At 36.7% G+C, this 20,812-nt stretch overlaps 1 pseudogene; it reads left to right on the forward strand.

Moving 5' to 3' along the window:
* The first annotated feature begins 1,031 nt into the window (after positions 1 to 1,031).
* LOC113907051 overlaps positions 1,032 to 20,812 on the forward strand; it is a 50,397-nt pseudogene continuing 30,616 nt past the window's right edge.

The following is a 20,812-nucleotide window of genomic DNA, read 5'->3' on the forward strand; positions in this document are numbered from 1 at the left end:
AAGACTGCAGAGACTGACAATTTGGAGAAACTAATGGGTGAATACAGGGAGCCCCAGTTTATTTGAACAGAGATTCACGAGCAGAAACCACCAGGAGAATAAGCCTTGTGTGAGGACAGCAAACCCTGAACTTGACTTGATGAATGGCTGGAGGCCCAGTGTGGACAACTTGGACAGCAAATGCTAGAGGGAGGCTGAGGCATGGGGTGGGGACCCTTAGTATTGTAATATTTATCTCCAGAACCTCAGCCACACTCCCACAGTATCACAGGGGAAAAAAAGAGAAAACATACCTTCAGGCTTCTGGTAGGGAGAGGGAAAAGAGGTAAGCATTTTGAAATACACGCGTGCCCTCTTCTTCTTCTTCTTCTTTTTTGTCCTGCTCTTAGCAAGACCTGTCTTATAAAAAGTTAACTTGAGTCTGAAATGGATGGAGTATTTTCAAACCTAACAGACCTGGGGAAGGGAAATAACCAACTTCAGGACCAGTCTAGCCATCCTGTCTCACCTAAAGGAAAGAGAAAAAAAAAAAGAGAGAGAGAGAGAGAGAAATTCTCATGAAATTCAGTCCAGAGGCACAAGCTTACTAAGAGTGAGACCTAATTAAAGATGATAGAACACTTCCCTTTCCCCTATACCTCACTACTACACCACCAAGACCTGTTTACAGCTCCTGCTGCTGCTGTTAAGTTTATAGCAGTTCCTTTACTCAATACATTATGTAGTCCTGTCAAAAATAAATAAATAAATAAAATGCCTACCAAAAAGCAAAAACACAATTTGAATAGAAAGAATAAACATCAGACCGGAAACTGTAGGGATGTTGGAAGTATTGAGTATTGATTATACCAAGAATATAAAGCAGCTATGATTAAAATACTAAAGCTGTGATTAAATACTTGATCTCTAAATGCTGAGGATGCTAAAGGATGAGGTGACAGCATTCAAGAACAGACAGGCAATGTAAGCAGACAGGTGGAAGTTCTAAGAACTAAAAAGAAATGCTAGATTTCCAAACTGTTGCAACAGAAATGAAGAATGTCTTGAATGCGCTTATTAGTGGACTGGACGTGGTTGAGGAAAGGATCTTTGAGGCAGTGAATATAATTGATAGAAACCTGGAAAAACGAAATGGAAAGAAACAGGCTGAAAAAAGCAAAACAATATTCAAGGACTGTGGGACAACTACAAAAGATATAACAGACGTGTAATGGGAGTAGCAGAAGAAAAAGAAGAGAGAGGAAATAAAAAAGGAACAGAAGAAATATTTGAAACAATAATGACTGAGAACTTACCCAAATTCATGTCAGACACCAAACAACATATCCAGCAAACTCAGAATATAACCCCTCTCCCAAAAAAGAACTCCACACCTAGGTATATCATTTTAAAACTACAGAAAAATCAAAGATAAAATATAATATAAAATATAAAAATCAAAGAAAAGATATTCTGAAAGAAGCCAGAGGAAAATAAAGCACCTTATCTGTAGAGGAAAAAAGATAAAATTATATCCAGCTTCTCAGAAACCATGCAAGCAAGAAGAGAGTAAAGTGAAATAGTGTTGGGAGAAAAAACTACTAACCTAGAAAATTCTGTTCCCAGTGAAATTATCCTAACAAATGAATAATAAATAATATTTCTTCTCGTAATGTTTCTCAGGAAGAAATATTCAGATAATTTTTTGCCAGTATACCCGCCTTTGTAAAAATGTCAAAATAAGTTCTTAAGGTAAAAAGGAAATAATAAAGGCAGAATAAAGTGAGTAAGAGCACGGAAGAAAGAATTATACCTTATAAATTATACCTCATTTGCTATATTTCGTAAGTTTAAAATTGTTTTGAAAGAAAAATTTTAAATGTCAAGTTTTTAATCCTTGTTTCTTTTTCTCAATCCAACCCTTCTCCCAGGGTGATCTCAACCAGTTTCATGGTAGAAAGTACACTGATACTTTTTAAAAATTTTATCTTTGGCACTGCCCTCATTCTGCTGGTATATTTAAATAAAAAATAGATATCTTAGGGTAAATAATCATAATAAACACTATTTTCAACTCTTAAATTTATCCTTCCACAATTATTTTCTTCTCAATAAATAGCACTGCTACATACCCAATAGTTCAATACTAAACACTTTGGTTCCTGCTGCCCTCATCACCCAGTTTACCCTGTTGCTACCACCTTGCAATGCTTCTCAACGTTCTTCCCCATTTCGACTCCTATTTCTCTAACTTTCCTCTGTCATCTCTGGGCTGTTTTAACACAGTAGCCTCTTGTCTCCTACTTTCGGTCTTGTTCACCTAAAATTATCTCCACACACAGCAATCACAAATCGTAGTTTGGATCATAGCCTTACCGCACTTGTATGCTTTTGAAGTGTAACATCCACGGGCAAGTTTCAATTCGGTCTAGCTCTTGCCCAGCTCTTCATCACGATTCCCTTTAATTCTCCCTTCCTTGCAGTCTACATCAGCTCTCCTAGCTTCCCTTCTGTTCTATTGTGCCAAATGCTGACTAAGTCTAATCCTTCATTTTAGGTAGCAACTCCCCATTCCTTAGTTAAAATTATCATGTCACAATAATTTATTTTACAGATTGTGACCCAACTAGAAATGATCTTATTTACTTTTTGACAGCTTATTTTTTGTTCATCTCTACCCACTCAAATTTGAAGACCCCTGGTAGCTCAGATGGTAAAGAATCTGCTTGCAGTGCAGCAGACCTGGGTTCAGTCCCTGGGTTGGGAAAATCTCCTGGAGAAGGGAATGGCAACCTACTCTAGTATTCTTGCCTGGAGATTCCATGGACAGAGGAGCCTGGCGGGCTACAGTCCATGGGATTGCAAAGAGTCAGACATGACTGAGTGACTAACACCCACTCAAATTAAGCTCCATGATGGCAACAAATTGTTTGCCACCTCTCCATTCAAAATAATTAACTAACTCCAAAATGATCGTAGGAAAATATAAATTAGGATGGATATATGAACCTGTATCACTCTGAAATTAATTCCAGCTTTCTCTTGTAATGTTTTTGTACATCAGTTGGTGAATTATTTAAATGACAGACACATTGTTACATTTCCTTGTGAAGAATGTGAGGCTATTATTGATATATACAGAAGAGAGAGAAAATGGAAATTAGCTGGTTGTCTAGTTGACTGACTCCAATTACCTGGCATAAGTCAGAACACAGCAAAGGGGTCCTGCCAAGAAAAGAGAGAAAGGCTCAGTCTTATCATTTCTTTGCAGGTGGCCATCATTCAGAGCTCACCGTGACTTTCTTGTGCATTCAGTGAAGATAGTTTCAGAGTAGTAGATATTGATGCACTGTAGAAAAAATTCATTGTTTTTGGTTAAAGAAAAAAAAATCAACCTTAAGCATTCAGTTGCAATCACAAGTAAATGTTATTGTCCTTTAATGTAAAAGAGAGAGAGAAAAAAAAAAAAACTCATCTGCCAAGAACAAGAGAAATATTATTACTAAGACTGGTAATAATAGTGGCAGACACATTTAAAGATATTTAACTTACACTTCTCTTTTTTAAGCACACTTTCTTTTGGATGCCAAGGACAGACTGCTTGAAACAGCAGACCCAAGTAAATACTTCAACACCTTCTGTCAGGGCAAGTGTAGCAACACAGAGCTGCCTTTCAGCTGCTATTTTGTAACTAGCCTCTTTCCTCAACAAACTATGCTGATTTGTAGCTTATGTTTTACCTTAGGAATATAGCACTTGAATACTCCTGGAACTGTTGTTTGCTGGGCTAGACAATATTTGTTCCTTAGTTTATTTCAAAACAAGTGCACCTACCGTTTTATTCCTGTTGAAAGGGAGATCACATTTTTTATTTTTCTATTTGTTGGAAAGCTCTCATAGCACTTTGTAATAAGTTAACTTCATTTATTCATTGTTAAAGTCGATCATTGAGTCACATATAAGCTATTTACTGATGTTCTCATACTCTCCCATTCTCTAAAGACGCCGAGAATAAAACTGTGAGTAAAGTTGTGTTACCCTCATGATGCATAGAGTTTAGTGTGGAGACACATTGATCAGATGATCACTGAAACTGAAATGCTTGGAAATGTTGAAGAGCACATAACTGCTGTAATTGACCTAGACAATTTTATCATGATGGCCATAGTTAGAAAAATTTATGCTGCCATAAAATGTACCAGTAGGGAATCAGGCTGAAGAATGAGGTTTATGATTGCTTCTAGTTTTTTAAATGCACCAAACAAGACTCTAATATTTTAATACAGTAAGAGGTAGACAATGTGTAGCTAAGAGGACATGGAATAAGGACAAATTCGTGGTTCTTGCCAGGTCATCACTGTTATGTCTTATAATGCAAAATCATAAGAAAATCAAACTACCTTAAGTGGCTCACTTTGCTTTTCATGTTTGCTTCATTGTATCTAGCATTATTTCATTCATTAATTTTACTGCAAGCCAGGAAATATTTCACCTTTGAGGATGTCATAAACAAGTAAAAGCTAATAGCCTCTGTCCTCAGAGATCTTACGGGTTATATCCGTATATATTAAAGGAGAAATTTTATATTTATACTAATACCTTACTTGTTCTTTTCCTTTAAAGGGAAGAAATAACAAATATCCATGCAAAAATTTAGGGAGGAGATGCTAAAGCTGAAACTCCAGTACTTTGGCCATGTCATGTGAAGAGCTGACTCATTAGAAAAGACTCTGATGCTGGGAGGGATTTGGTGCAGGAGGAGAAGGGGACGACAGAGGATAAGGTGACTGGATGGCATCACTGACTCGATGGACGTGAGTCTCAGTGAACTCCGGGAGTTGGTGTTGGACAGGGAGGCCTGGTGTGCTGCGATTCATGGGGTCACAAAGAGTCGGACACAACTGAGCGGCTGATCTGATCTGATCTCTATTATATTTTCTCATAAATTAGTTTTAAGTAAAGCAGAGCATAATACCCTATTTTATTTTGTTTCTCTTGTTCTTCCATTAAGTAACTTTAAAAGTCAAAAAAAAAAGGAGAATCTTGTAAAAATACATATCTTTTGATTAACCAAGTTAAATAATTTTATTGGCCAAATTAAAATTGATTTCAGAGGCATCCAAAATTGTAAACTGCTTTCTTTATTATTGGAGTTAATGATGAGGACATTGCTGCTGATACTACAAATATTTCTTCTATAAGTTTGTTAGGGAGTTTATAGGTTTTGGCAAGGAGCATTTATCTATTTTTAAAATAATTTTACTTATGTTTGGTTCTGCTGGATCTTTGTACTCTTCGTTGTGTTACACGGGCTTCTCATTGCAGTGGCTTCTCCTGGTGTGGATCATGGGCTGTAGGGTGTGCAGGCTTCGTAGTTGTGTCATATGAGCTCAACAGTTGCAGCCCCCAGCCCAGTGCACAGGCTCAGTTGCTGCAGGGCATGGGTCAGTTGCTCTACTGCATGTGGGATTTTCCCAGACCAGAGATTGAACTCCTGTGTGTCTCCTGCATTACAGGCAGGTTCTTTACTGCTGAACCACCAGAGAATCCCCCTGTTTACTTCTTTTTGACTGAAGAATAGTTTTTTTTTTTTTTTAATTTGGTTTTGTTGACTGGGTAGAAGGGAATGGTTATAGAGTAGTGAAAGACAGTGCCTAGACAGCCAAATTACTTCAATCTGGAAACAAATTGGGTAACAGATGTTATAGCCTCATATCCTACATTTCTATACATGCTTATATCCTCCATTTGACTATTTACAAAGACATTTTTTTTGTTTGACATTTTTCATCCAAAACAACAAAGCTATTACAATGCATATATGTGTCCACATTTTACAGATGAAAAACCTAAGACTGAGAGTTTCCTTTCCTTGCCCAAGTTCACAGTGCTTACAAATAACGGAGGTAATAAAAAAGCCGAGTTTTATGAATTCAAGTCTGAGGCTGTATGGATTAAGTCACTCTGCAAGATACGAAATCCAATGTGATCACTGCTAATTTAAATCTTTTAAAACTGTGACAATTATAGTAGAGATGGAAAAAGCTCTTAAGCCAATAAACCTTTTTGAAATGTATGCAGTACAAAGTGCTTATATTTGTTACTTTGGGGAAGATATGATTATGTCGATAAGTCTGAGGGAAATATAAAACGAAGTGAAAGGTCCCCTTCATAATTGTTATGATGTATGCACACTTATGTGGATTCAGATTTTCCACTTTCCTGTGGAGTTACTCATAAAAGCATTACAGTGTACTCTGAAAGATTACTTTTCAGTTTCTCTCTGTGATACCTGTGGTCATATAGTACTTAAATCCCTGCTGCTATTCTGAAAACTCGCATTTTCTGAGGTAGTTAGTAGATTATCCACTCCATGGAATGATTTGTGCCAACAGATAGATTGACACATACCTAATTTACTCTCAGCTACGTGAAACCTCTCATTTTCTTCAGCGTGCGCTTCAAATCAAGTGCGCTCTGACCATCTCGTCTGCTCATTACTTCTGAGTAAGTGTTGTGGTGGAACTTGCCATAGAAATGACAGTGGTGCTCTGACCTCGCTCAGATGGTAGTTCATGGAGTCCGTCAGTGAACTGGAATGTTTTCAGAGTTGGAAGTCTTGTTTCTGTTGATGTGTTTCAGCGTGGTGCCTCGGATACACAGCATTCACCAGTTCGCCGTTTTAGAGATGACTGCCTCTGAGGAGCAAAAGTAATGATTCAACTCCTCAGATGAAAGTTGGAAACCCACTTTAAATGAAGTAGATTGTGCATCTCTTGGTGATGTATTAAATAAGTCATCTAAAGTGAACCGAGAAAATATGCCCAATTGTGAACAACTAACTTCACTTTATGGTCTTCCGATGTGGCCCAGCAGTGAAGAACCTGTCTGCCAAAGCAGGAGACATGGGATCCATCCCTGGGTAGGGAAGATCCTCTAGAGGATGAAATGGCAACTCCACTATTCTTGCTGCAGAATCCAATAGACAGAGGAGCCTGGAGGGTTACAGTTCATAGTGTTTCAGAGTAGGACATGACTAAGCACGCAGGCACACACTTTCCTGTATAATAGGAATCGTATAGAAATCCTCTGAGCTTGAAGCAAGAAGCACTAAGGATGGTGTTACATGTAAAAATTGTAAAGATATTCTGTAAGGCATTAAGACAGCATTCGTCAAACTAGTTAAAATCTGGAGATTTAAAGTTATTTTCTCTTTTTATTTCTTGATATATTTAAATGTACCCTCCCTCCCTCCCTCCCTCCCTCTCTCTCTCTCTCTCTCACTCTGCACATTTGTAAACCAACAAGCATTATTAAATAACTTGAAGCTGTCTCTGCCACGTGATTTAGAACTTTATGGAAATCTTATTGTTACTGTTGTGGTTTCTGTGTTTTTCCCTTTAAACATATAAAACTGTTTATAAGTGATTGGGTTTTCTCTATCCCTTTTATCCATAATAATGAAAAAAATTTTTCTTTAAATCTTCATTTTCTTACTGATTGAATGAACTACTTTTCAAAATTCACCATGTGATTAAATTTGGAGTGGGAAGAAATTCTCAAATTGCCTGGAAGACTCTGTTATGGTAAATATAAAATGATATTTATAATAACTGTTGTAGAAACTGATATATTCTATCGAGTTTCATTCAGCATGTCATTCATTTCATTGTATGTCACCAATGACACTCAACATGTCATAATTGTACATAGGAAAAATAATTTTCTATTAGGCTTCTTTCTAAAATAACATAAGACCATATATTCCATATCATAGAACCAAGAAAGGCCTTAGACTTAAAATAGTCCTATTCCCTTTATTCTATGAGAAAGAAAATGAAAAAATAGACACTATTGCAACATTTGTTCGAGTCACATCTTATTAACAGGAAATGGAGTAAAAATAATTTTATATTTATTTTTCTATTGAAGTATAACTGATTTACAATGTTGAGTTACATTCTGCTGTACAGCAAAGTGGTTCAGTTTATATATATATAAATTATATATAGTGTATATATAGTTTATGATTGTTCAGTCACTTTGTTGTGTCTGACTTTATATATATATATAATTTATATGTTATATAAATTGTTTATATATGTATAATTATTTTAAAATATTTTTCCATTGTGGTTTATCACAGAATATTGACTCGAGCTCCCTACCTATACCTTGTTATCTGTTCTATATATAATAGTTTGCATCTGCTGAACCCAAACTCCCATTCCATCCCTCCCTCCACCTACTTAGCAACCACAAGTCTGTTTTCTATATCTGAGAGCCTGTTTCTGTTTTGAAGATAAAGTCATTTATGTCATATTTTATAATCCACATATAGCTGAAGTCTAATTATAATCTATTATATGGTGTTTGTCTTTCTCTTCCTGACTTCACCTAGTATGGTAATCTAGATCCATCCATGTTGCTGCAAATGACATTATTTTGTTCCTTTTTATGGCTGAGTAGTATTCCATTGTATATATGCACCACATCTTTATCCATTGATCTATTGATGGACATTTAGGTGGTTTCCATGTCTTGGCTATTGTGAATAGTGCTCCTATGAACATAGGGGTGCATATATCTTTTTGAATTATAGTTTTGTCCTGATATATGCCCAGGAGTGGAATTGCTGGATCATATGGCAACTCTATTTTTAGTTTTTTGAGGAACCTCCATACTGTTTTCCATAGTGGCTGCACCCGTTTATATTTACACCAACAATGCCAGAAAGTGCCCCTTTTCTCCACACCCTCTCCAGCATTTGTTATTTGTACAGTTTTTAATGATTGTCATCATGATCAGGGTCAGGCAGTGGCTCATTGTAGTTTTGACTTGGATTTCTCTAATAATTAGCAACAATGAGCATTTTTTCATGTGCCTATTGGCCATCTGTATGTCTTTTTTGGAGAGATGTCTATTTCATTCTGCCCCATTATTCAGTTGGTTTATTGTTATTGAGTTGTGTGAGCTGTTTGGTTATTTTTGAAATTAAGCTTTTGTTGCTCACGTTGTTTGCAAATGTTTTGTTTCAATCCTTATATTGTCTATTTTGTTTGTTTATTTGTTTGTTTATTATTTCCTTTGCTATGCAAAAGCTTATAAGTTTGATTTTGCCTCAGGAGGCTAACCTAAGAAAATATATTGGTATTATATATGTCAGAGATTGTTTTGCCTATTTTCTCTTTAGGAGTGTTATGATGTTATGTCTTATATTTGTCTTTAAGCCATTTTGAGTTTATTTGTGTGTGTGTGTGTGTTGTGAGAGTGCGTTCTAACTTCATTGACTTACATGTGACTGTCCAGTTTTCCCAACATCATTTGCTGAAGTGATTGGCTTTATGGAAGATTAATTGACCATAGGTGTATGGGTTTATTTCTATGCTCCTTATTCTGCTACATTGATCATGTTTGTTTCTGTGCCAATACCTCACTATTTTGATTATTGTAGCTTTGTAGTATTGTTTGAAATCAGTGTGGAGGGGTTATGCTTCCTGCTTTGCTTTTCGTTCATTTTGTCCTTTTTCTGGAAATTCTGCATCTTTTATTGTTTCATACAATTTTAGGATTGTTTGTTCTAGTTCAGTTAAAAAATGTAATGGGTGATTTGATAGGGACTACTTAAATCTATAGATTGCTTTGAGTAAATATAAATATTGACTTATTTTATATGCTTTTTCAACTCTTCCAAACAGTCCTATTTAGGGAAATTTATGAAAACTATGTGGAGAAGGCAATGGCAACCCACTCCAGTACTCTTGCCTGGAAAATCCCATGGATGGAGGAGCCTGGTAGGCTGCAGTCCATGGGGTCGCACAGAATCAGACACGACTGAGCAACTTCACTTTCACTTTTCACCTTCATGCATTGGAGACGGAAATGGCAACCCACTCCAGTGTTCTTGCCTGGAGAATCCCAGGGATGGAGGAGCCTGTTGGGCTGCCATCTGTGGGGTAGCACAGAGTCGGACACGACTGAAGCGACTTAGCAGCAGCAGCAGCATGAAAACTATGTAACCTAGTTGAAATAATTGTGAACACCAGAAGGCTTAGAGGTGCTGTTTTGCTCAGACTGAGAGTTTTTCAGTGGCTAGGTGTTATATGTGGCTATTTAATTCATTTTGCCTATATATTTAGTGAATATTAGTGAGAATGGACTTTTGGCCAGAGCATAAATTTCTGTAGCAAAGGAAATACAGGGAAAAGAAGCCATATTCCTAATACCAATTGATAAAACTAATTAAAAACTAAAGTATAGAGACCAAAAGCATATGTGTATCATTTCATCCCAATTTTTTTTTACTTCAGTTAATTTTCCCATAGTTCTTAAATGTCATCACTAAAGAAAATGAACGATGGTCTTACTAAATTTCTTTTACTATATCTCATTCGCCTATATCATTTAAAACTCAGTTTTCATCAACCAACCAACAAATAAATAATCTAAAATAAAAATCTACTTAGAGCTTTCTCCTTTTGGATAATGTCAATCTCTTATTTCTCGTTGTTATAAACAGATAATAAAATCTGCCTCTCAACTTTGCCATGATAATTAAATGGCTTATAACAAGAACTCAGGGTATCTCCCTCCCCTCTTCTCTTTGTTTCTCTCTCTCTCACCACTTCCACCTTCAAAGAGTTTTTTTTTTTTTTTACTTCAGAAAACATTTCACCTAATACAGCATACTTGGAGTGAGGTATTTTCATTAATTCCAATTATATACCAGAAATTGTAAATGTAATTCTTATTTATCTCTGGACTATGTGCAACACAAGCCTGTGTTGTTCTGTTTCTTCACCATATTCCTCTATCTGTCCTGCTTTGCTCTTCCCCACCAAAACCATCTGAGCACTGATTTTCAAGCCATCCCATTATACTTTCTGAAATGTAGTTTCCTTTACTGTAAATTTTTTGTAGTATGTAAACCATCAGAGATTTTAAGCATTCTGGTGGTTTTGTTGTAACCTGAAGTGAGAACTTATTCTTTCACATCTATCTAAATCCTTTGCATGTTAAAAGCATTACTAGATATTCCATCTCCTTGTGTAAAATGTGTCAATTACAAATGCCAGACAAAGCAGTCTGTATATATATTATCCTTGATTTGCCATTTGTCAATATCTTTGACATTTCCTCAAATTGTAGTTAATTTCATAATCCACTGATATTGGGTCATTCCTCCTCATTTCAAAAGTATTATGGCTTACAGTTCATTTTAACTCTAATACTAATCCATCTTAATTTTTTTGTCATTTCAATGTAGATGCATATAAAGGATTTTCCCTTTCCTTGAATCAACTTTTTGTCTCATTAATTATTTTCATCAGTGTAATTTCATGCTGGTGTTTCTCTCATCTTAAAACCAACCAACAAACAAATAAGCAACTAGCCAATGCCTCATTTTTCCCCCGCTTTGGCTATTCTTTTCAAAAGCAAAAGCAAAAGGATTATTTATAGCCTTTCTCCAGTTCTTCTTCTCTTTTATGATCTCTTTCCAAATCAAGATTCATACACTTCACCAGTTAATGTCATTGTTCTTACAAAGTTTGACAGTGATCTTCATTTTGCTAATCCCAGCAACCAGTTATCAGTTTTCATTTCAGCTAATGTATATCCTTCCTCCTTGATGTGTTTTGTCCTGTCTGGTTTCTAATCTCTCACATTTGTGCTTTTGCTCTCAGTGCTCTTCAGTCTCTATCAAGTCCTCTGCCTCTTCCTGCTCCATTAACATGAACACTTCAACCCTCCTCCACCCCAGTGGACACTCCTAGGTCTTAATTGTTGATTTTCTTCTTTATACCCTTGCCTTTTGTGATCCCACTTAGTCTGTGAGATTAAATATCATCTATATGCCAATAATTAACAATTTCCGCACAGGTATCTCACCCTAATACCAGACCTTTGCTTTAACTTGTACAGTGGACGGTTGACATTTTACACTTGATAGATATCTCAAAATCTATATTTCAAGGATAACTTAATCTGAGCCATCAAACATATATTTCCTCCTGCTCCCTACAAGCACATACACATACATCTCTCATTTTGATGGCAGCTTTTTTTTGGGGCAGATTATTGAGTTCATCACTGACATCTTGCTTTATTTCACATTCTGTATTTAATGTGGGCTTCTGTGGTGGCTCAGTGATAAAGAATCCATCTGCCAATGGAGGAGATGTGAGTTTCAATCCCTGGGTGGGGAAGATCCCCTGGAGAAGGAAATGGCAACCCACTCCAGTATTCTTGCTTGATAAATGCCATGGACAGAGGAGCCTGGTGGGCTATCATCCATAGGATCTCAAAAGAGTCAAAGACAGCTTAGCTACTAAACAACAACAACATCTAATGTACCAGAAAATCTGTCTCTATCTTCATATATTAGAATTTTGCCACATCTCAATTCCTATTCTCATCATCACATTTTCCACTTTGGTACTATAATTTGCAGACTTGAAGTTTAAAGGTTATATTAAAAAAGTTGTGTAGGGTAGCTCTGTGTATGTGTGTGTGTTTAATGGTGTCTTGACTCAGGTCTAAGGCCTTGATTAGAAACTGACCAGTTCCCTTTTTGAGTAGTAAGTGAAGGTCACAGTCCAACCACAATGCCTGGTTGGGTTCTCCCACTCTGGGCCACTATGCAGTTGCCTTCATTGCCATGGGGCCCAGTACCAGATAGCTGGGGACAGTTCTTTGTCCTGATTCTAGGGAAATTATTCAAATTAGGTAATCAACAGGGAGCCCAGGAAACAGCCAACTGTACCCCAGTTACCATAGAGAAGCTTCCCCCCAAACTCCAGCTTGTTATCTTCTCCCCACTATAGCCATCTCTGTAGCTCTGCTTGACATCCTTCTTTTGTTCAGAGGTGTAACCAAGAGTTCAGCTTTTCATCTATTCAGGTGACATATATTGTGTCCTACATCAAAGAATCTTTAAATCGCAAAAAGCACTTTGCCTTCTGAATTCTTCTTACCTTCTTCAAAATGGAGAAACTTACAGAACAGCAGATGAGAAAAGAAATTGGTTGGAGCATCCATTCCCTAGTTTCTTCTCTGGTGAAAGTGATTTTGGAGGGAGAGCAGTGATCAGTCCTGAAGAGAGATCTTAGTTCCCAGTCCAGGAATTAAACCAGGGTAACCTGGATGAAAATCAAGTGTCTTAGCCACTAGAATGCCAGGGGCTAGAGGCAAGAAGCAAAGTGGCCCTGGCTTTTGCCCCTGTTTGAAAGCAAGAATGTTTCAAGGAGGCAAAAATGGTAAAAACAGGTACAAAGTTTATTATTAGAGACACAGAACAATGCATGGGAGAGCACAGAGGAAAACAGTTTGTTTATCCAACTCAGAAGCAGGGCAGAGATGCACACCCAGAGAGAAAGGGTATAGGCATCCTCTCGAATGAAGGGGAGGGCAGTAAGTCAGGCACTAGGCAGACAAACACCCAGAGAGAAGTGTGAGCATCCTGAGTGATGAGGAGCACAGTGCAGAGGTGATGTCAATCACTTATATAGGATGGTCCTTCTGGACGTTGTTCAGTTCAGTCACTCAGTTGTGTCCGACTCTTTGTGACCCCATGGAACACAGCATGCCAGGCCTCCCTGTCCATCACCAACTCCTGGAGTCCACCCAACCTCATGTCCATTGAGTCGATGAAGCCATCTAACCACCTCATCCTCTGTCGTCCCCTTCTCCTCCCACCTTCAGTCTTTCCCAGCATCAGGGTCTTTTCAAATGAGTCACTTCTTTGCATCAGGTGGCCAAAGTATTGGAGTTTTAGCTTCAGCATCAGTCCTTCCAATGAACACTCAGGACTGATCTCCTTTAGGATGGACTGGTTGGATCTCCTTGCAGTCCAAGGGACTCTCAAGAGTCTTCTCCAATGCCACAGCTCAAAAGCATCAATTCTTCGGCACTCAGGATCTTCGTTTACCTTTGGCCAATTATCTTTCTTCTTTCTTTACATCTGTTTGGTCCATGGATCCTCCCCAAGATGAATGAGCAAATTTTTGCTAAGGTAGATCCCACCACAGAAGCCTATGGGTGTATGTCCACGTTTATTATGGGATGTGTTCCCTCTCTTTTTGACCCCCAAGAAGCCTTCCTGTGCATGTGCAGATAAAGAAGTCTTCCTTGACCTCAGAAGTGGACACCTTATCTCTTTGTTCTAGTAGAGCTCAGCTTTTACCACTAACTTTGTCCTTGGAGAATCTTGGGGAGAACGAAGCTTAAATTTTACTTCCCTTGATAAATACAGGGTGTCTGGCTTAGAGACCACCTGTCTTGTACCTCAGAAGTTCAAAAGTGATTATGTTTCTCTACCAAAGGGCACAGCTCATAAGGTGACTTTTTCTACAGCTAAAAGTTTCACCAAGTTCTGTTCACTACTCATTCTCCTGATCTTTTAGGTGTGTGGTAGGTGTTTTCTTCTTGATTCATCATGCCTTGTTTCTTTTTATTTTTTCCTTTAAACAAGGAAGCAATTTTGTAAAAGTTTTCTTTATTATATTACATTTAATTATTTATAAATTAATATTTATTACTTTAAGAGTGCGATTTGTTTCCTCCTTGGACCCTGACTGATACTATTACTGCCATGCAAAATTGAACCATTGTCATATGTGCCTGGATTATAGTCTCCCAACAGGCATTCTTGCTTCCGCCATTGTCCCTTTATAAGTTCTTCTCTGCAAAACAGCCATAGGTTCAAAAACATATCCTTTTATCTATTACTCCTCTGCTCAAAGCCTTCCAGCAGATCTCCATTCTGCTCAAAGTAAAAGCCAAATTTTAAAAAGTAACCTTAAATAAAATGGACCATATTATCACTCTGATATTAGCTCCTATTGTCCTTTCTCTTTACTTAACCCAGAAATACAATCCAGATTGATTCCTCAGTGGTATAAGCATCTTCTAATGCTGGGCTTCCCTGGTAGCTCAGTGGTAAAGAATCCCCTGATCCCTGATTAGGGAAGATCCCCTGGAGAAGGAAATGGCAAACTACTCCAGGGTTCTTGCCTGGGAAATCCCACAGACAGAAGAGCGCTGTGGACCACAATCCATGGGGTTGCAAAAGAGTCGGACAAGACTTAACAACTAAAACAAAAAACAACAAATCTTCTGACTCTAGACAATTTCAGTATTAATTATATAAATATTTAAGACAATAAAATTACCTTCAATAAGTTTTCCTTAAAGAATCAAAAAATATATGTGATTTCAATTATTTGTCATTTTTGTGATTAAGAGAATTTAAACTATTGGATAATAGTTCAGTCTTTTAATTCCATTTATGATATCATATTGTGCAACTGAATTATATGTGTTTAAAGTGATATTTTGCTGATATAATTATATAATTTTAGGTATATTTCTACAAATATATCCCTTCTGCATTCTCATGTTCATATAATTAAGAAATATCTTGTTAAAATTTTAATTTATTATAACCTATCAATTATATTTTTTAAAGTTATGATAAGTCATTAAAACAGAAACATATTTGTTAAGGAAATTATCTATAGCAACTTTCAGTGCACTTAAAGTAATTAACAGTATAAACCAATTCAATAAATAGATTGAACACTAATTCAAATACTCCTAAAAGGAGTTGCAAATATTTACTAGACTTATAAATAGAAAAATAATATTTAGAAACTGAGCTTAAAAGACTTAGGAAGGACATGGATTTTGAACATATATCCTGACTGAACTGATGGTACATTTATAAGACTCTAGTAACTTCTAAAAATTTTTTATTTGTACATAGAAACCGCCCTGAGGTTTCAGCTTTTGCTTGAATTGTATAAATCTACAAAGAGCAGTGCCCACCTTTAAGCAAAAGCAGACAATCTAAAAAAGTCACTTCCTTCCTTGATCCCATCAGAGAGGGAAGGGTGAGAGACAGGGGAAAGCTTCCACAGTCATGCAGGCATGGGGAGGGGAAAGAGAAGACATAGCAGGAGATGCACAAACCAGAATCATTCTTCTCATTTTCCCTGTGGAACAAAAGCCTTCGGCCATTGGAGAAAGGGAAGATTTAGTGTCACCTTATGGGGATAGGTGAAGGCTCATTAGATCTAAAGAAGGATAATAACTTCAAAAAAAAAGACCAATATAAGGGGCAACAAATACAAGTATTTCCTTCAATCGCTCTTCTGTTTTCCCCTGGAAATAAAAACATGCACACATGCTCCTTCTTAAAACCTGAACAAACAAAAAATATGTACTTTTTTTTTAAAGTGCTGCTCCTTTTCTCTTTTATCTCTGTGTGTATTTTCTTATTCTTCATCCACTCCTCAATTCGGTACAATCTGGCATCACTCCCCTAGCCCTCTATTGAGAACGCCAGTCCTAATTGCAGCAGCAGCCTCTGATTTGTCAGTCCTTAGCTTTTATACCCTACACTTTCTGTAGCACTTTGCTTTATGAAAATATGTCAACATTTCTATTTTTAAATGTCCAGTCCTTTAACTTCATTAATTGTACATTGTTTCTTGGTTTTCTGCTTATTCTATGAGAGGTTCACCTGCCTTCATTTGCAAGGGATTCTTTTCTTACACCTGTCCTTTCTCAGTTAAAATCTTATCTACTGTTCTCAGACCAACCCCTTTGTGATCTTTTTCTTGCATTAATGTCACTTCATGGGTACATTAATTCAAGACCCATCTTTCATGTTTCCTTGATTAGTGCATTAACTTTTTCAACCATTTTCTATTCAATACCTGTTATAAATGAAGCAGTGTGTTAGGCAGAGAAGGTAGAAAGATGAGTTAAGATATAGTTCCTTCTTCCACTAAGCTTATTGTTTATAGAAAGAAATGTTTTAATATAAAATAATACAGTTGCAATGATAGATATCTGTATAATAAATGCAAAAGGTTAGATTACTTCTTCAAAAAGGAAGAGCAATCACCATTGGTTTTTAAAAGGTGTTGATGATGGACTTGACTTGTAAATGATGAATATCTTTGGTTTCTGGGTGGTCTAACTGGGTAGGTACATTCTCTAACTGATCTTGCCTTCATTCTGAATATTCCTAACATCATTATCCACAAAGTAATAAGATATCTTTTCAAGAATTAAATTCTGATCATATCATTCCCCAGTTTACAATCTGTCAATGATGCCTATTGCTTTCTGAAAACATAACAGGAAGTGCAGTGACCACTTGGTTTGTCCCAGCCATCATCCCTTTCTACCCTTCCCCATTTCAGGATAATTTCACTACCCTGAAATGTGGCATGTTCTTTTTCCTAGTGACCAGAATGCTCTCCTCGGACTTTGTCACCTAACCAACTGCAATACATCCTTCAGATTACAGCTTTAATGTTGGTTCCTCAGAGAAGTCTTCTATAGCTCCTTAGGTAATGTCACCCCTGTTTATGCTCTCAGGAGCATAATGCATTTTCTCTTGAAAGAAATTGTGTCTACTACAATTCAGTACTTGTAGTGATGATTTTATTTTTCAGTCTTTTTTCCCCCATTCTATGTTCAACAAAGGCATAGGTGATTTAGCTCAACACACAACTTTCTATATGGTATGTACCAGACATTCGATAAATGCTAAATGAATCATGAAAGACCACAAATTACCAACACTTTAGGCCCACATTTCATGAGCCCTTTATATACTTTAGCTGGAATATTAATGAAACAGGCATTTTAGTAATAGTCTTCAAAAGAAATAAAATGATCCAAATAATTATATATGTACACAGAGCATAAGCACATGCACATTCACCAGCGTTTAGTTGAGTGATATGATATAGAAGGGAAACTTATCAACTTGAAACCATGGATCACATTTAATTCCAACTTATAGTCACTTTGCTAAAGAGAAAATACCTCAAGGGCAGGGTAAAAAGTAAAAAAAAAACAAGGATATGTAAATTTTTTGATATTAAAATTGGAGAAGTAAAATTAATTCACATTTATTGTGTTAGAATACATACAGACAGATGTAGTAAATTATTATATTGATAGGAAAAACATTAAAAGAGCTGTCTTAATTTTTACATTAGTTATGCTATTATTGGTTACCAATGGATCATAAAAATCAGAGAATGAGAAAATGAGATACCATTTATGTCATAAAACCAATGCCAATCAATTAATTAGGTCTTTACTGCTTGTTGAGAATACTTCTAAAAGGTGGAAATATGAATGTGAATTCAGTTAGAAATAAGTTTGTACTTGAAGTAATAATGATCCTCTGCCAAATATATGTGTACAGAAAAGTGCATACTATAGAGCAGAACAGAATTTTTATGACAGGTACAAAATTTGGAATCATATGCCCTGTTAATCCACTAGCTCCCTTACTTACTAACGATGTGACCTTTGCTGAATTAATCTCTCATGTTCTAGATTCCTTATCTACAAAATATAGATATTAAAATAACATTTCATATAGTTGATTTGCTCTCCTAATAAATTTACCAATGATAAGAACTTACTAAAACTCCTAACACATAGTAAGTACTAAAATGTTAGCTAGTATTATTGTTATCACTATCTATCCAGTATTGTATGCACTAAAATACAGTCTTTAATTATTCAGATTTCATGTAATACAATTGTTTTGTTATTTCACTCAATTTTTACAAACAGGCAAGAGAAGAGAAGAAAGGATATTTTTCAAGAATGGGCTGGTGTGAAGTTTGAATTACTAAAAGAAAGCTTATAGATTTTAGATTTTAGAACATAACATAGTAGAAAACCTAGATGACTTTGGGAATGGCAGTTACACTTTAGCTACAACACCAAGGATAGGCTCTATGAAAGAAAAAATTGATAAGCTGGCCATCATCAAAATGAAAAGTTTCTTCTCTGTGAAAGCTTATCTCAAGGAAATAAGAAAACAAGCCACAGACTCGGAGAACTACTTGCAATAACATACGAGAATAAGGACTCTAAAAACACAAAGAACTCTTAAAAAATATATACAAAATATACAGAAGCTCTTAAAACACAGTACGAATTTAAACAACCTGATTTTTAAAAATAAGCTAAAGTGCTTAAGAGACATTTTACCAAAGAAAATATACAGATAATTGAAAAGATGCTCCGCGTTGTCATCAGGAAAATGCAAATTAAACCAAGATATCACTACACACTGATAAGAAGGGAAACAACTTGTAACTATGATGACAACAAATTTTGGCAGAGATATGAAACAATAAGAATTCTTATTCATATTCGTAGGAATGCAAAATGGTACAGCTAGACTGAAAGATTGTTTCAAGATTTCTTACAAAGCTGAACATTCTTTCGACATATGATTCAGCAATTATGCTCCTGTAGTCTATGCAAAGTATTTTAAAACTTGTATGTATGAAAACCCGCACATGTATTTTGTAACAGTCTTATTCATAGTCACCATGACTTGGAAGCAACCATATTATATATTTCAGTAGGTGAATGGATACATAAACTTTGGTAAATCTAAACAATGGAATATTCAGTTCAGTTCAGTTGCTCAGTCGTGTCCGACTCTTTGTGACCCCATGAATTGCAGCACACCAGGCCTCCCTGTCCATCACCAACCCCTGAAGTTCACCCAGACTCATGTCCATCGAGTCAGTGATGCCATCCAGCCATCTCATCCTCTGTCATCCCCTTCTCCTCCTGCCCCCAATCCCTCCTAGCATCAGAGTCTCTTCCAATGAGTCAACTCTTCTCATGAGGTGGCCAAAGTACTGGAGTTTCAGCTTCAGCATCATTCCTTCCAAAGAAATCCCAGGGCTGACTCCTTTAGAATGGACTGGTTGGATCTCCTTGCAGTCCAAGGGACTCTCAAGAGTCTTCTCCAACACCACAGTTCAAAAGCATCAATTCTCCAGTGCTCAGCCTTCTTCACAGTCCAACTCTCACATCCATACATGACCACAGGAAAAACCATAGCCTTGACTAGATGGACCTTTGTTGACAACAAATGTCTCTGCTTTTAAATATGCTATCAAGGTTGGTCATAACTTTCCTTCCAAGGAGGAAGCGTCTTTTAATTTCATGGCTGCAGTCACCATCTGCAGTGATTTTGAGCCCAAAAAAATAAAGTCTGACATTGTTTCCACTGTTTCCCCATCTATTTCCCATGAAGTGATGGGGCCGGATGCCATGATCTTCGTTTTCTGAATGTTGAGGTTTAAGCCAACTTTTTCACTCTCCTCTTTCACTTTCATCAAGAGGCTTTTTAGTTCCTCTTCACTTTCTGCCATAAGGGTGGTGTTATCTGCGTATCTGAGGTTATTGATATTTCTCCCAGCAATCTTGATTCCAGCTTGTGTTTCTTCCAGTCCAGAGTTTATCAAGATGTACTCTGAATATAAGTTAAATAAGCAGGGTGACAATATACAGTCTTGATGTACTCCTTTTCCTATTTGAAACCAGTATGTTGTTCCATGTCCAGTTCTAACTCTTGCTTCCTGACCTGCATGCAGAATTTTGAAGAATTTTCCACAGTTTATTGTGATCCACACAGCCAAAGGCTTTGGCATAGTCAATAAAGCAGAAATAGATGTTTTCCTAGAACTCTCTTCTTTTTCCATGATCCAGCAGATGTTGGCAGTTTGATCTCTGGTTCCTCTGCCTTTTCTAAAACCAGCTTGAACATCAGGAAGTTCACAGTTCACATATTGCTGAAGCCTGGCTTGGAGAATTTTGAACATTACTTTACTAGCATGTGAGATGAGTGCAATCGTGCAGTAGTTTGAGCATTCTTTGGCATTGCCTTTCTTTGCAACTGGAATGGAAACTGACCTTTTCCAGTCCTGTGGCCACTGCTGGCATATTGTGTGCAGCACTTTCACAGCATCATCTTTCAGGATTTGAAATAGCT

The sequence above is a fragment of the Bos indicus x Bos taurus genome, chromosome 16 (assembly GCF_003369695.1).
Source record: "Bos indicus x Bos taurus breed Angus x Brahman F1 hybrid chromosome 16, Bos_hybrid_MaternalHap_v2.0, whole genome shotgun sequence".
Taxonomy (NCBI): domain Eukaryota; kingdom Metazoa; phylum Chordata; class Mammalia; order Artiodactyla; family Bovidae; genus Bos; species Bos indicus x Bos taurus.